The sequence below is a fragment of the Sitophilus oryzae genome, unplaced genomic scaffold (genome assembly GCF_002938485.1).
Source record: "Sitophilus oryzae breed Bouriz unplaced genomic scaffold, Soryzae_2.0 scaffold_1067_pilon_pilon, whole genome shotgun sequence".
In the NCBI taxonomy this organism is placed as follows: domain Eukaryota; kingdom Metazoa; phylum Arthropoda; class Insecta; order Coleoptera; family Curculionidae; genus Sitophilus; species Sitophilus oryzae.
The window spans coordinates 2,923,321-2,938,172 of record NW_022145690.1 but is presented as its reverse complement, the minus strand read 5'-3'; the positions used below and the strand labels follow the sequence as shown (position 1 = coordinate 2,938,172).

Sequence of the window (14,852 nt, the reverse complement as noted above, 5' to 3'; positions counted from 1 at the left end):
ATCCTTTTACTCGGGCTATGTTTACCGACAGAGAGTGGGAACGCGACGAGCAGGGCCATTCCTGGAGAGCGTGCAGTGCATGTACGCACGTAAGCGCAATATTTTGGGGGCGCAAAATTGAAGTGTCAATCAGTACTTTGTAACAAAAACCGATACGCTTTCTTGTTAATAAACAAATACTTAAACATACATTATAGGATAAAGTTTGCTTAGCGTCTTTTTTGCATTGATCGCACCGAATAAACAAGTCTAGGGCAATCTGCCAGCAACACATTGATCTCATCTATTTATTTTTGGTTTACTCTCACAATGTACGGTTTGTGTCCGGGAAGGGTTCATAGTTTCATAGTTGTCGATTTCCGAAAGAAATCAGCACATGTATATTATTTCCGCTTTTTAGTTTACCTATTGTTTTTATGTATTTCATATAAAATGGGTCAGTTTTTTTCTTTAGGGTACTATTTTTGTTACTAAATATTTTTGTGGTTTTGTTTGTTTTCTTTATTTAATAAATGTTTTTATACTTTAATTAGAATAGTTTTTTTACATTTCCAATTACATATTGCTCGTTTGTTGCAGAATATAAATTCTTTAAATTTTTGAGATTAAGATTAAAATATATAATTGATTTAAATATAAAAAGGGCGCACCAAAGAATGCTGCGCGTAGGCGCCAGATACCCCAGGAACGGGCCTGGCGACGAGTGATCAAGGAAACCGTTCTCACGACATGGCAAGTATATACCAATAACAAATGTTTGTCACGTACACGAGTCGTGAGGATGCGCCTTAAGTCTCGAGCAAGAGGGGAAAACCTCCAGCTGACGCCGTTTTTTTTTCGATCATACAGTATTTAGGTATTTAGATATTTTAAATAGTCTTTTAATTGTTCTTTGTGTTTACTGCTTTCGACGTTGGGAGAAGATATACCTCTTGAAACGTTAAGCGTGTGTTTGTTCTTTAGGGAAAAATTTGTTTCATTAGAAAAATACCGCTTAAAAATTCGTCTCCATTGGATCAACGCAGCGGGGTTACAAAAAATAACTTTTTATTTTGTAGATTTTTTTTTCTAGTGGTGAAATACCCAGAAGTATTTTTTGAAGAATATTTTTTGATATTAAATGCTTGAATTTTTTCGTTGGATGCTATTTTTTATTAAACAATAAAAATTAATATTAAACACAAGTTACAGATGGCAAACAAAGCGGAAAAAAGTTAAAAAAGGTCTCCTTTTAATAATTAAAACATTCAATGTTAATGCCATGAACTTAACATTAAAAATCAATGTTGATTATGTATCTGCCGACTATGCCAATAGTACACTTCGAAGCTACTTTAAATATTTAAAAGAAAATCAATTCAATTCGTGTTCGGCTTTTGCAGTAAAAAGTACTGTTCCATTTAGCAGTTTGTTTGACATACTGCCTAAAATTATTCTGCTCTTAGTAGAGGATTCGATATTTTTAATCAAAACCTAATTTTTACGTATATTTATGAATAGGAAAATACACTTTTAATAGAGTGCCAATTATAAAGTTGCCGCAAATATGTTTAATTAATAATAATCATAATTGATTTTGGAGACGACATTACGTTCATAATATTCATTGATAATTTATATGTCATAAGGCTGTCCATAAAAAATTTGCCGCAAATAGGGGTTGCCATGGTTCAAAATCATTCCTAATACTTTATACGGGCCCGACAACAGTGCGTCGGGCTTCGGCAGATCGTATAATAAAAAACTTTTTTGTATAAATGCCGACCTAAAATATATGTCAGGATTAATTTCAGAAAAATATTTTAACTTCTACAGGGTGGCTGAAAAAAGTGTGAGTGGATCGTGATAATTTTTTTAAAATAGAATACACTGTGTATTATTTAATTTTTGGCTTTCTTTCTGATCATTTTATATAATCGTAAGATATTATTAAATATGTTTCGATAGTTTTAAAAATGTTTTACTAAAAATGAATTACTAAATATTGCTGTTAAAAAATAGGGGTTGAAGGGTGAAAATTTAGAGTTGTATGTATCTATTTCTTAAAAAAAATTAAAAAATTTGGGGTGGGCAGCCCTTATCACTTAGGGTTATAAAAAATAGATAGAAAGCTATCTTTAGACCTACTGAATATATATATACAGGGTGACCCATCGAAAACGTTCCGCAAGGCATAACGGCCAGGATAATTTTTTTTTTCAGAGAATTCAAAAACACGTCGATTTTGTTTGTGAGGGGGACAACTTTTGCCCCAAAAATTATTGCAAAATCTTCAACCCTCTAAACGGGGGTGTCATCCCCGATTTTTTTCAAATGGGAAGGGGGGTCAAGTGGTACCGCAGTAAAAAGGGCTTTCTATTCTCTATACTTTCCTGCTTCGTTTTTGAAGATCGGTCGAGTCGTTGGGAAAAATGAAGGATTGAAATTTGAAAAGTTTATTTAAACATTTATCAGAGTAAATGATAAGGATAAATTCCTTCGACCAATTTGCTGTTTTTTCTTATTATTTCTAGATGTTTGCAATCGGGTTGCGCAGATATTCAATGAACGCCATCCTGACAAATACCTTTATGGCAAAATTGTTCGCCAGTTAGTAGCAAAATTTCGCGAAACTGGTTCCGTTATGAATAAAAAGAGGCAGAGGGAAAATCCTGTAGTACATGAAGCTATGGAGGTATTCGTATTGGGCCAAGTTGCCACGGCGGGAATCGTTCAAGTTTCCAAAGGATATTAAAAAAACACAAGTTCCACCCGTACAAAATTCAGTTGGTACAAGAACTCAACGAAGACGATTTTGATCGTTGCTTGCAATTTTGTGAAACTATGAGTGAACGAGTGGCGAATGATAATAATTTCCTATTTAATGTGTGTTTTTCGGATGAGTGTACTTTTATTTTGAACGGTGTAGTTAATCGGCACAACTGTCGGTACTGGGCTGAGGACAACCCCAGGGTTTTTTACGAGGTGCACACACAAAACCCTCAGAAATTGAACGTGTGGGCTGGTATTTTTGGAAACTCTATTGTAGGTCAGTTTAACGATATTGAGAAGAACTTCAACGTACAAGTCACAGAACAGCTATCTAGCAACTACCGTACCTGATCGTTCAACGTTGTGGCAAGTAAAAAAATGTAACATCTAGAAATAATAAGAAAAAACAGGAAATTGATGGAATTTATCCTTAATTATTATTTACTCTGATAAATGCTTAAATAAACTTTTCAAATTTCAATCCTTCATATTTTCTCAATGACTCCACCGATTTTCAAAAACGAAGCGGGGAAATATAGAGAATAGAAAGCTCTTTTCATTGCGGCGCCACTTGACCCCCCTTTCCGTTTGAAAAAAGTTGGGGGATGACACCCCCGCTTAGAGGATTGAATATTTTGCAATCGTTTTTGGGGCAAAAGTTGCCCCCCTCACAAACAAAATTGACGTGTTTTTGGATTTTTTGAAAAAATGAATACCCTGGCCGTTATGCCTTGCGGAACGTTTTCGATGGGCCACCCTGTATAAAATATCATGAAAACCAGTCAAGCCGTTTCGGAGGAGTATGGTAACAAAAAAATTAAAAAAGATAACCCTTATTAAAAAACAGGGATTAATGGTAAAAGGGTAAAAATTTAGGGTTGTATGTATTTTTTAATGCCAAATCATAAAAAATAAAAATAAAAAAAAATGTCCAAAAAATAAAAAAAAATGGGGTGGGCCAACCTTATCACTTAGGAGTGTAAAAATAGCTAACAACCTATTCTCAGACCCACTGATTCTACACATTATAAAATTTCATCAAAATTGGTCAAGCCGTTTCGGAGAAGGTAACAAAAAATTAAAAAAAAAACAATCCCTATTAACAGTAGGGGTTGATGGTTGAAGGGTGAAAATTTATCGTTGTATGTATTTTTAAATGCCAAATCATAAAAAAATAAAATAAAAAATTTTGTCCAAAAAATTAAAAAAATTGGGGTGGGCTACACTCATCACTTATGGGTATAAAAATAGCTAAAACCCTATTCTCAGACCCACTGATTATACATACCCTGCTGGCAACTGTTACTCTTGGGTCGGTATTTACATACATGTGGAAGTAAATCGCATAGGGATCTTATTAAGTCGGAGTGAGAAAATTGCGGCGTTGCTGGTACGCCTTTCCCTATCAAGTAAAGTAAAACCACGATCGCAAACCGCTTATTTTTAAAAGACTTTTTTTTTGAAAAGATAACTAGATAAAATCATTATAAATGTTTCTGAGCATCTGAAATGGTATTACAAGGATATCTTTAGGGTGTCATTTTTTTATAACGAGAAAACGTCAGTAATCGCAATAATTTAAAAACTCGACTTTTTAACACATAACACGCAATAACTCAAGAACATTTTAGATATTGAAACTATTTTTTATTTTGAAGATAAGATCTTTTACAATATGTTTACATAAGAAAAATTCGATAAGGTTGTTTTTTTTCCATTCAAAAAGTAAACAACCCATCTATTTACTTTTAGAGCATAGCAATATTAAGAAAGTTTTTGAAAAAAACTACAATCAATTATTTCTAATAATCTCGAGATATCGATTTTTGAATTCAGAGTTCTAATAGCCCGACCACTGTCGAAAACCAACTCAATTTCACTTATTTTTGCCAAAAATGCAAGTGTTTCTAGCTTGCACTTAAAAATTTTCAAGCTCTAGGGAAAATTAAAACAACTCGTTAATAAATAAACAAATAAAGTATCACGAGACGTAAACGTGTTTACTGTTCTCTCTTTGTTCAGTACATTATAAACGCATTGTACTCTTCTTACATACGGAAATCTCGACCCAAGACTAACCTTTGCCAGCCCTTAGTATAACATTTCATTAAAATCGGTCAAGCCGTTTCGGAAGAGTAAGGTAACCAAAATAGTGACACGGGAATTTTATATATTAGAGGTTATTTCAAGATCTGTATCTTGTGCCAATATCAGGCTCATATCAGTTAAGATCAAGATCTAGATCTTGATCAGACTCAGATCAACATCTTGACGCATATGTAGATAATAAAAATGCGAATACTTGCAAAACCGTTAAACCTTTTGAAATACTTCAAATTCAAAAAATATTCCCTACAGCTTAGGTCTTGGATTGCTGCAATATATTCCAGCGCCTATTCTTTCTTGATTTTTGTAATACCGCACAGATTTAAAAGCTTCTGGAAAAAAGCAGCTGAGATAAAAAAGTTGATTAAATATAAAATGAAAAAAATCGGACAGTCATGAAAGTGTTAAGTATTTTTATACGATTGCAGAGAATATTCGTATAAAACAACTTAGCTGGAATATCTAAGCAAAGGACGGAAGAGTAACGATATGGAACACAGAGACTAAATTCGATTCCAACAGGTACAAGGTCAAACAAAAAGCCAATAAAGTTGGGAAGAAAGATTAGCCGGAGATACTAAACCGAGAGGGTATGAATGATGAAGATTTCTTTATTACATCAATTTGCGAGAAACGACTAACCCAATATTTTTGTAGAACAACTGGATGAAAGAGATATTAGACATCAGCACCAGAATTAGCACCTATGTCAATATCAACTTTGTGTATGAAATCACGCACACGGAAATATTATTTTGTTTTTTCGCTACTCTGAGGCTTGCGCGATAGTCGTTGTTGCGTTATCGGTCCCTTTTTAAGGATCGCTCGGGTTTTAACGCGGATCTAAACTTTTTATTCTCCGGTCGGTTTTACGAGAAAATGTTTGTTAGGCCGAAATCATTTCGGCGGTTCCGTCATTTGCAGTAAAATGCCCACGAATTTATAACGTAAACCGTAAACATATTACAATAGCGGTTTTTTATGCTGCTTTTGTTTTCCTCTGCGGCCATTGAACAAATGCGAATTTATATTTTGAGAGTGTAACATTGAATAATCCTCCTTTTTTACAATTTTGAATTTATCCGAATTGGAATTAAATACAACAGTTGTGCTTTAATATGTTTATTTTTATAACCAAAAATTAAAAAAAAAATTCCTTAATTTAAGTAAGAACAATCTCCGGATTGTCGCGGTTTTTTAACAGGGCCCTGTCTCCATAATAAACACCTCAGTAGAATGAAGCTAAGAAACAACAACGAATGCAGGTTTTAAAATTAAAAAACATATTCTAAATTTTTTTTTCCTATGTCCCCGGATTGTCTTTTTTATTATTCACATTTTGAAAATCATTCTTCATAAAAAGTTTTTCTTGTTCTAAAATGGGTAATCCCGTTTATGCATTTCCAAATTTCTATGCCATTTTTGAGAAAATTAAAAAACGTGAAAATTTGGTTCAATTTCAAAAAAGTCCTAAAAATCAAACGCGTTTCTATGGTAATATAATTTCGATTTCGCATTCTTTCAAAGATAGTTATTATTAATTTTGAATAACGTTATATTTTTGCTATTATTAAAGTATCACATTTTCCAATAACTATTATCACCCTTAGAATTTTTAGAATTTAGAATGAGTGGGAGGGGGGTTAATCACTTCGACCTTACAGATCCATTGTGTCCCCCTTTCTTGAATCATAACTCATCATACAGTCCCAGGGCTTTGACAAAAGCCAGTATCTGGGACGGTTTTATAGAGGGTAGTTCTCCATCTCCAATATCAGTCGTACTAAAATTCATGGCACGAATGGTTGTCGTCTCGGCGCACTCAGTGATGAGGTGTACTGGTGTTTCACCATCTTCCCCACAGAATCTGCATTCGCCGTTTCTTCTTAGTTTCAATCTACTGAGGTGTTCATTGAGGAGACAGTGTCCTGTTAAAAACCCCTGACAATCCGAAGATTGTTCTTACTCAGACCTAGGAAGATCTGTGATTTTTATTGATCATAAGCCCTCAGAAACTTCTTCGAGTGTCCTAGACCATTGCAAGATTTCCATTCCAGGTTGCGGATGGAATCTTCCAAGTTCTTGAGTTCCTCCTTGAGTTGGTTACCACTTGGAAAGCAGAACGGTTCTGGTCCAGTTAGTGGAGTGTTCGCTCCTTTTCTACCTAGATTATTTGCTTTTTCATTGCCTTTTATCCCTTGGTGAGCAGGCACCCAGTGTAGGAGGACTTTGTTTTCTTTGCCTAATTTATTCAGCTTCTCTATGTATTCTTTGACCAATTTCGAATTGATTGAGACTGAGTTGATCGCCTTTAACGCTGCTTGACTATCAGATAAGATGGCTATTTCTTGTTTCCGATAGTTCCTATCTAAGATAAGTTGTACGCATCTCTCGATAGCGTAGATTTCTGCCTGTAGGATACTAGGGTAAGTGCCCATTGGTTCGGAGTAATTAGCTCTCGGCCCAAACACTCCGATCCCTGTTCCCGTATTGGTTTTGGAAGCATCAGTATACCAAGTTATGGTATGGTCTTTTAACTGCTGGGCAAGCGTTTCGCTCTTCCAATCCTTCTTATTGCTCAATACTACATTGACATGTTTGTCAAAGTTGTACGTTCTTGGCATATCGTCCACTGGGAGTTGCAGGAGTGGTATTTTCTTTATGAGGGTGTTCCAAGCCCCTGATCTGACAATTCTCCCAGTACTAATTCCGTTAGTATTATCACCCTTTCCATAGCATTGATTTTGTGCCCCTTTAATATTTTAAAATAGCAAAAAATACGACATTAATTAAAATTCTATCAATAACAGCTTTCAAAAAATGAAAACGAAAATGTCAATAATAAATAAGTTTTTCCTCTTTTAAAGACACTCCATTATATAATATAACATAAGATTAAAAATATTATTTATATAATAATTATATGTATAACATAAGTTTAAAAAAAATTAAATTAAATTTAAAAATTTTGTAAATTAATAATTTAAGACAATAATTAATGTCTTTTATATTCTAAATATTTATTTACAAAATAATTAATTTTTATTTTTTGACTTACTAATAATAATTAGTAAATTAATTTTTCCCTGTCATGTTAAAGAACCCTTGTTTATCCCCCCTACCATTCTAATGAAAATTAAAAAACAAGATAAATTTCAGCTTTAGATTAAAAAGTAATGTATTAAAATTAATTAAAAAATAAAATCCTTAAAGGCTTAACCTGATTTCGCTAAAACATATAAAAAATACGGTAAAAAATTATAAAGCACAGAGAAAATTTAATTATTTTTTTAACTCACGAAAAAACATTTTAATAGAACTTTTTAACGAAAATAAGAATATTATAAAACAAAAACTTCTATTCTAACACATGTAAATGGAAGAATTAGAAGAGTAAAAGTAAAATTAAAACTATAAATCGAACTCGAAAATTTGAAAATTCAAACAATTTTTTTTAAACATCAAACAACGAAATTTAGGTTCATTATAATTCTAAGTATACTCTATTTTCTCAAGCAAGATTTCGACAGACAATGGCCAGAAAAGGCAGACGACGTCCATGGCAGACCATTTATTTTACTAAAAATAGTTTCTAATATTGTTAAGTTAACTATGGATGAGATTATATATTTATAAATTCTTTATGCGTCGTTTCTTGGTGTTTGTAACCAATTTTATTTGTTTCAAAAATGACAGATCATATTTCAATAGACTGGAGTGCCGAACGACGCACAGACGCAGATGCGTATGAACACGAATTAAGGTTTTTGAAACTTGTCAAACTCTTGTCAAATTAAAAGTTATTATCGTGTCAAATTATGTAAAATAACCAGCAGCGTTCTGGAAAATGAAAAATATTTGCGATATTGCTTTTGCATTTTGGTTTGTTTTACTATGTGTATTTTGTATTTTTTAAAGTTAAGTGGAGGAAAGATCGAGGGAAAAATAAGTGTAAACCTCTATGATATTAACCAATAATAAAGTTTGTATACCATCTCGTATATGGTACTAAAAACTGGAGTAGCTGTAAAATAAAGACATCACATGATAAGTAAATAATAATAGCTTTTAATACTGTAGTGAGATAATGTCAGAAGGTACTGATATAAAAAATAAGATTAAAGATAATATAATATTAGTATATATAATCTATACTAATATATAAAATCCTTAAGTGACTGACATACTGATTAATCACGATCCTGCTCAAACCATTCAATGTAAGAAGCTCACTTTTGGCATACAGGTTGATTCTAGGATATAGAGGTTCGATAAGAAGGGATTTTTCGAAATTTCAGTTCCAAGAGGGTGAAACCACTCCTCAAATATAACAATATTTTTTATTTAAAAAACGGTCAAGTTTCCGAAAAAACGCTTAAACACGTATATTTTATTTTGTTTTTTTGGAAAAGAGATTGACTTTAGGGTGTAGAGGTTCGATAAGAAGGGATTTTTCGAAACTCCAATTCCAAGGGGGTGAAACTATCCCTCAAATATTAAAATATTTTTTATTTAAAAACCGGTGAGTTTTTCGGAAAAACTCTTAAACACGTATAATTTATTTTGTTGTTTTACATATTTTAAGATTTTTTATACATTTATACAGGGTGTTTCATAAAATATGACCACTGAGTAATCACGATTCTGCTTAAACTGCTTGACGTTTAAAGCTGATTTTTGGCAAACGGATTTACTGTGGGTTGTAGAGGTTCGATAAGGAGGGGTTTCTCGAATCTCACATTCCAAGAGGGTGAAAACGCCTCTCAAATATTACAATATTTGTTATTTAAAAAACGGTTAGTCTTTCGGGAAAACGCTTAGACAAGCATAACTTATTTAGTTTTTTACATATTTTGAAATTTTTTAAAAAATCATACAGAGTGTTCCAAAAAGTTGAGTAATTTCTTAACCACGATTCTGCTTAAACTGCTTGACGTAAAAAGCTTATTTTTGGCAAACGGATTTTTCGAAAGTGAAATTCCAACGAGATGAAACTACCCCTCAAATATTACCAAGTTATATAATAATATCGCCATATTGTTTTTTCTCATGCTGACATAAATGTGAGAAAATTTTATCCAGTTTGTATGTTAATAGAAATTCTTCCTTTGCTTTATCATCACCATTACAAATGATTAATTTGACGCGAACGAAGTCGCTGGTACACGCTAGTATTATATATAATATATTATTAGTATACAGGGTGATCCGAACTGTATTCCGGAAACTTCGGGAGCATATTCTGCAGATAAAAATAAGTAAAAAAGTTCGTATAAATGTATGTCCTAAAATGCTTAGTTTAGGAGATAAAGGGTGTAGAAGTTTCATTTTTATTTCGATTTTTTCCAAATAATTTCTGAAGTAACGTCAATATTTGGATGACAATTGGTATCTGATAGTTTTTTGACATGAGAAATTTGATTTTGATGTCATTATGACTCCTATTTGTAGAGGGCGCCACCTACATGTGTTTTAACTGTTTTGAAAAAAATATACATTTTCGTATTTTTTTACGTAAAAAATGTCTCTTGGTAAAAATCGTTACGAGCAACCCTTCTCGATATATTTAGAATGGGAATAGTCAATACATGTCATTATTGACAAAAAATAAACATGTTGAGTAGATAGTTATTGGACTAAAAAGATAAATTTTAAAATTTTTTATTTTTTTAAATTAGTCATAAAATTTTCTTCGAAAAAAATGATGATTGGTGAAAATTTGGTACAAAAACATTTCAAATTTATAATTTCCGTCTATTAACTATTTAGTCAACACGTTTAATTTATGTCAATGATGACAGGTATTGATAATTTTGATTTCAAATATCTCGAGAACTATTACTCGTAGCGATTTTTAATAAGAGATCTTTTTTTACGTTAAAAACGTCGTAAATGTATATCATTCTTCAAACCAGTTAAAAATATGTAGGTGGCGCCCTCTACAAGTAGGAGCCATATTGACATCAAAATCGAATTTCTCATATCAAAAACCTCCCAGACACCAAATTTCATCCAAATATTGATGTTACTTAAGAAATTATTAGGAAAAAATCGAAATAAAAATGAAACTTCTACACCCTGTATCTCCGAAACTAAGCATTTTAGGACATACATTTATAAGAACTTTTTTACTTTTTTTTATCTGTAGAATATGCTGCTGAAGTTTCCGGAATACAGTTCGGACCACCCTGTATATTAGTATATATAATATTAGTATAGTATCATATAACCAACTTTTAATGTTTAACTTTCACTAAGTGTTTTTATTTTTAAAAATAATGCAAGTTTCTAGTTGGCATCTTTCAATATAGAATAATACATATAAAATTTATTGAAATAACATATTAATTTCCTTTTTTTAATTTGTGTTCTATGAAATATAGTGCCTTTTTTTATATAAATAATTTTAACTAAATGTTCAAAACTAACTTATAATAACGCTGGGGCAAAACCTCCATTAATACAGGTTTGAGATCTCCTATAATAAATTAAAATTCTCAGTAAATTTATTCAAATAATTAAATTCAGTTTCAATTATTTAATTAGTGTATTGGTCGAGCTTTGTATATAACGCTAAGATCTACGCTAAACGATAAAAAGAAAAATATCTCAACAGTACGATGATGCGACTGTCCTCGTTACATCTTGAACGCTGCTGAACGCGAGCAGGGGTCAGCGAACTTTCCGGCCGCGATTACGTGTCCCGTTCGCTGTTTTAGTCTTGGGAAAATGCGGTTTTTTAAACACATCTCTTTCGCGGAATAAAATAAAAAATACCGTCGCGTCGTGCGTCGCAATGACCGATTCTGAATGCGGTGTAAAATAGAAATAATTTTGCAATCATCCTTCAGTTCTATGGTGTTTTCAGAAAAATTAAAACCTATTGAAGAAGGTTCTCCATAGCATATTTTGAATATCTATTAATACTGAATTAAAATCTTGTATTCATCATTTTAGTAAACATGTTTATAAAAGTGAACACTGGTTATGTGTGGTTGTAAGGCACTCAATAAACTTTTTTGTTGGCCTTGTCTACTATTTACTATTTTATCTAAGAGAACGTTCACAGTTTTGTTCATTTTTGGTTTGATTATATTTTAACCAGGTACATTTTTTAAATATTTTATTTTTGTTACTTCAAAATTAAAGACTTTAATAAAAAAAGGAAAAAAAACTTTATTGTGTTGGTAAAATTTAATTACAGTTACTTATTACATCCCCTTGTATTCAGACCACATCACTGCGCCGCGCCGCTGTAATGGACTTTTACTACTACTTTTTTTAATATACTCCAATAAAGTTAAAAGAAAAATAGACTCAAAAGAACTTGTAATTATCAAGTTAAACTTTCTTCTTCAAATTTAACTCAAAATTCTTAAGCACCTCTTTTGTTCGTTAGAGAGTGGGAGTAAATGATCTCTTCAACTGTCGAAAACTTAAAAATTACATTGCTCTTTATCCGAAAACAGAAAATGTCGGAGTTCAAGATTGGGATGGGACGTCCATCCGAGCGAAGTTGAGTGGAGTGAGACGAGGATAGAGTACACATGCGGAGGGCGAAAGACTTCACAGAAAAAGTGGATACTTTTTTACGGAAGACTTTTGATTCCAAGAGGTCCTTTAAAAGTTAAATTCGGATGCTCGAACGAGGTAATAAAGAACGGGATAAAAAATTACAAAGCGAATTCCATTAGAGTGAGACAGTTGCAGATTTTTCTAGCCAATTGCCAGTTTTATTTCAGTAGATGCTAATCTAGATCGATTTTTTTAGAAGAATATAATGTTATTTACTCAAATTACAAAATGTAATAAATAACGATACATATTTTGAGTTCTGAAATGATGCAAGATTTCTTTTCTATTTTTTTTCTCAGCAGCAAGCAAGAAAATAATTAAAACTTTATTTATTCTAACAAATAATATTTTGTTAGTGAAAATTTTTAATAATTAATATCTATTTCTAAAATATAAGTTGTTATAACTTCTTAAAACGAGACAGTTTCTGGATGGTATATTTATTTTCTACTCTATGTCTTGGTAGGACACTGTCAATGCTCACCAACACCTTTTACAGTAACAAATTGATTTGTTAACAATGGGAATTATTTTTATTGTTTTCTTATGTTCACATTTATAGTGCATATACCCTAGAAAGTAGAATGAGTGTGTGGACTGTGAGCAGGGCCGTTCCTGGCGAGCGTGCAGTGCGTGCACGCACGTGGCGCAACATTTTGGGGGCGCAAAATCAAAGGGTCAATCAGTACTTTGTAACAAAAAACCAATACGCTTTCTTGCCAATAAACAAATACTTAAACCATCATAGCATAAAGTTTGCTTAGCGTCTTTTTTGCGTTGGCCGCACCGAATAAGCAAGTTTAGGGCAATCCTAGGGGCAATCTGTCGGTAACATATTGATCTCATCTATTTATTTTTCATTTTATTTATTTTATGGAAAGCACTGTTCATTAAAATGTTGTATCCTATCTTATAGGGCCTTCTTTCTCTCTACAATTTCCTGTCTCAGAATGTACCGTTTGTGTCGGGGAAGGGATCATAGTTTCATAGTTGTCGATTTTCGAAAGAAATCAGTACATGTATATTATTTCGTATATTTTTTATTTTATTGATTTTATGGAAACCGCTATTTATTAAAATGTTGTATCCTATGTTATAGGACTTGTTTCTCTCTACAATTTTCTGTCTCACAATGTACTGTTTGTGTCGGGGAAGGGATCATAGTTTCATAGTTGTCGATTTTCGAAAGAAATCAGTATATGTATATTATTTCGTATATTTTTCATTTTATTGATTTTATGGAAAGCACTGTTCATTAAAATGTTGTATCCTATGTTATAGGGCTTGTTTCTCTCTACAATTTCCTGTCTTACAATGTACCGTTTGTGTCCGGGAAGGGTTCATAGTTTCATAGTTGTCGATTTTCGAAAGAAATCAGTACATGTATATTATTTCGTATATTTTTCATTTTATTGATTTTATGGAAAGCACTGTTCATGAAAATGTTGATCCTATGTTATAGGGCTTGTCTCTCTACAATTTCCTGTCTCACAATGTACTGTTTGTATCGGGGAAAGGATCATAGTTTCATAGTTGTCGATTTTCGAAAGAAATCAGTACATGTATATTATTTCGTATATTTTGTATTTTATTGATTTTATGGAAAGCACTGTTCATTAAAATGTTTTATCCTGTGTTATAGGGCTTGTTTCTCTCTACAATTTCCTGGGTCACAATGTACTCTTTGTGTCGGGGAAGGGATCATAGTTTCATAGTTGTCGATTTTCGAAAGAAATCAGTACATGTATATTATTTCGTATTTTTTTCATTATATTGATTTTATGGAAAGCACTGTTCATTAAAATGTTGTATCCTATATTATAGGGCTTGTTTCTCTCTACAATTTCCCGTCTTACAATGTACCGTTTGTGTCCGGGAAGGGTTCATAGTTGTCGATTTTTGAAAGAAATCAGTACATGTGTATTATTTCCGAATTTTAGTTTATTGTTTTTTGATGTATTTTATATAAAATGGGTCAGTTTTTTTCTTTATGGTACTATTTTTGTCACTAAATATTTGTGGTTTTGTTTGTTTTATTTATTTAATAAAAAATTTTATACGTCGCAGAATATAAATTCTTTAAATTTTTAAGAATATATAATTGATTTAAATATAAAAAGGGCGCACCAAAGAATGCTGCACGTAGCCCCCCCCCCATTTCCCATCCCCCTCTATTTACAACAGTTTTTACTCCGAGGAATGAACATCGACCTTCTACGAGAGTATACACCCTTCGACGGTTGGGGTTTGGCCTTCCATGCCCTTCAGAGTCGAGGAGCTTGTCTTGGGCTGAGCTATCCCTGAGTTGTAGGCTGGCGGATCTGTTTCCATTTTCGTCACCTCTTTAACTTTGTCTATTCTTAGATACCGGTGTTGTCCAAAAATAGAGGATATGCCTCTATTTCTCTATTGTTTCTTTT

General features: G+C 32.4%; 1 protein-coding gene across 1 annotated transcript in view; it reads left to right on the top strand.

Moving 5' to 3' along the window:
* The window catches only part of LOC115879930 (heparan sulfate glucosamine 3-O-sulfotransferase 1), a 195,704-nt gene that overhangs the window by 27,514 nt on the left and 153,338 nt on the right, over positions 1-14,852 (top strand). The gene's annotated exons all lie outside the window — the stretch shown is intronic.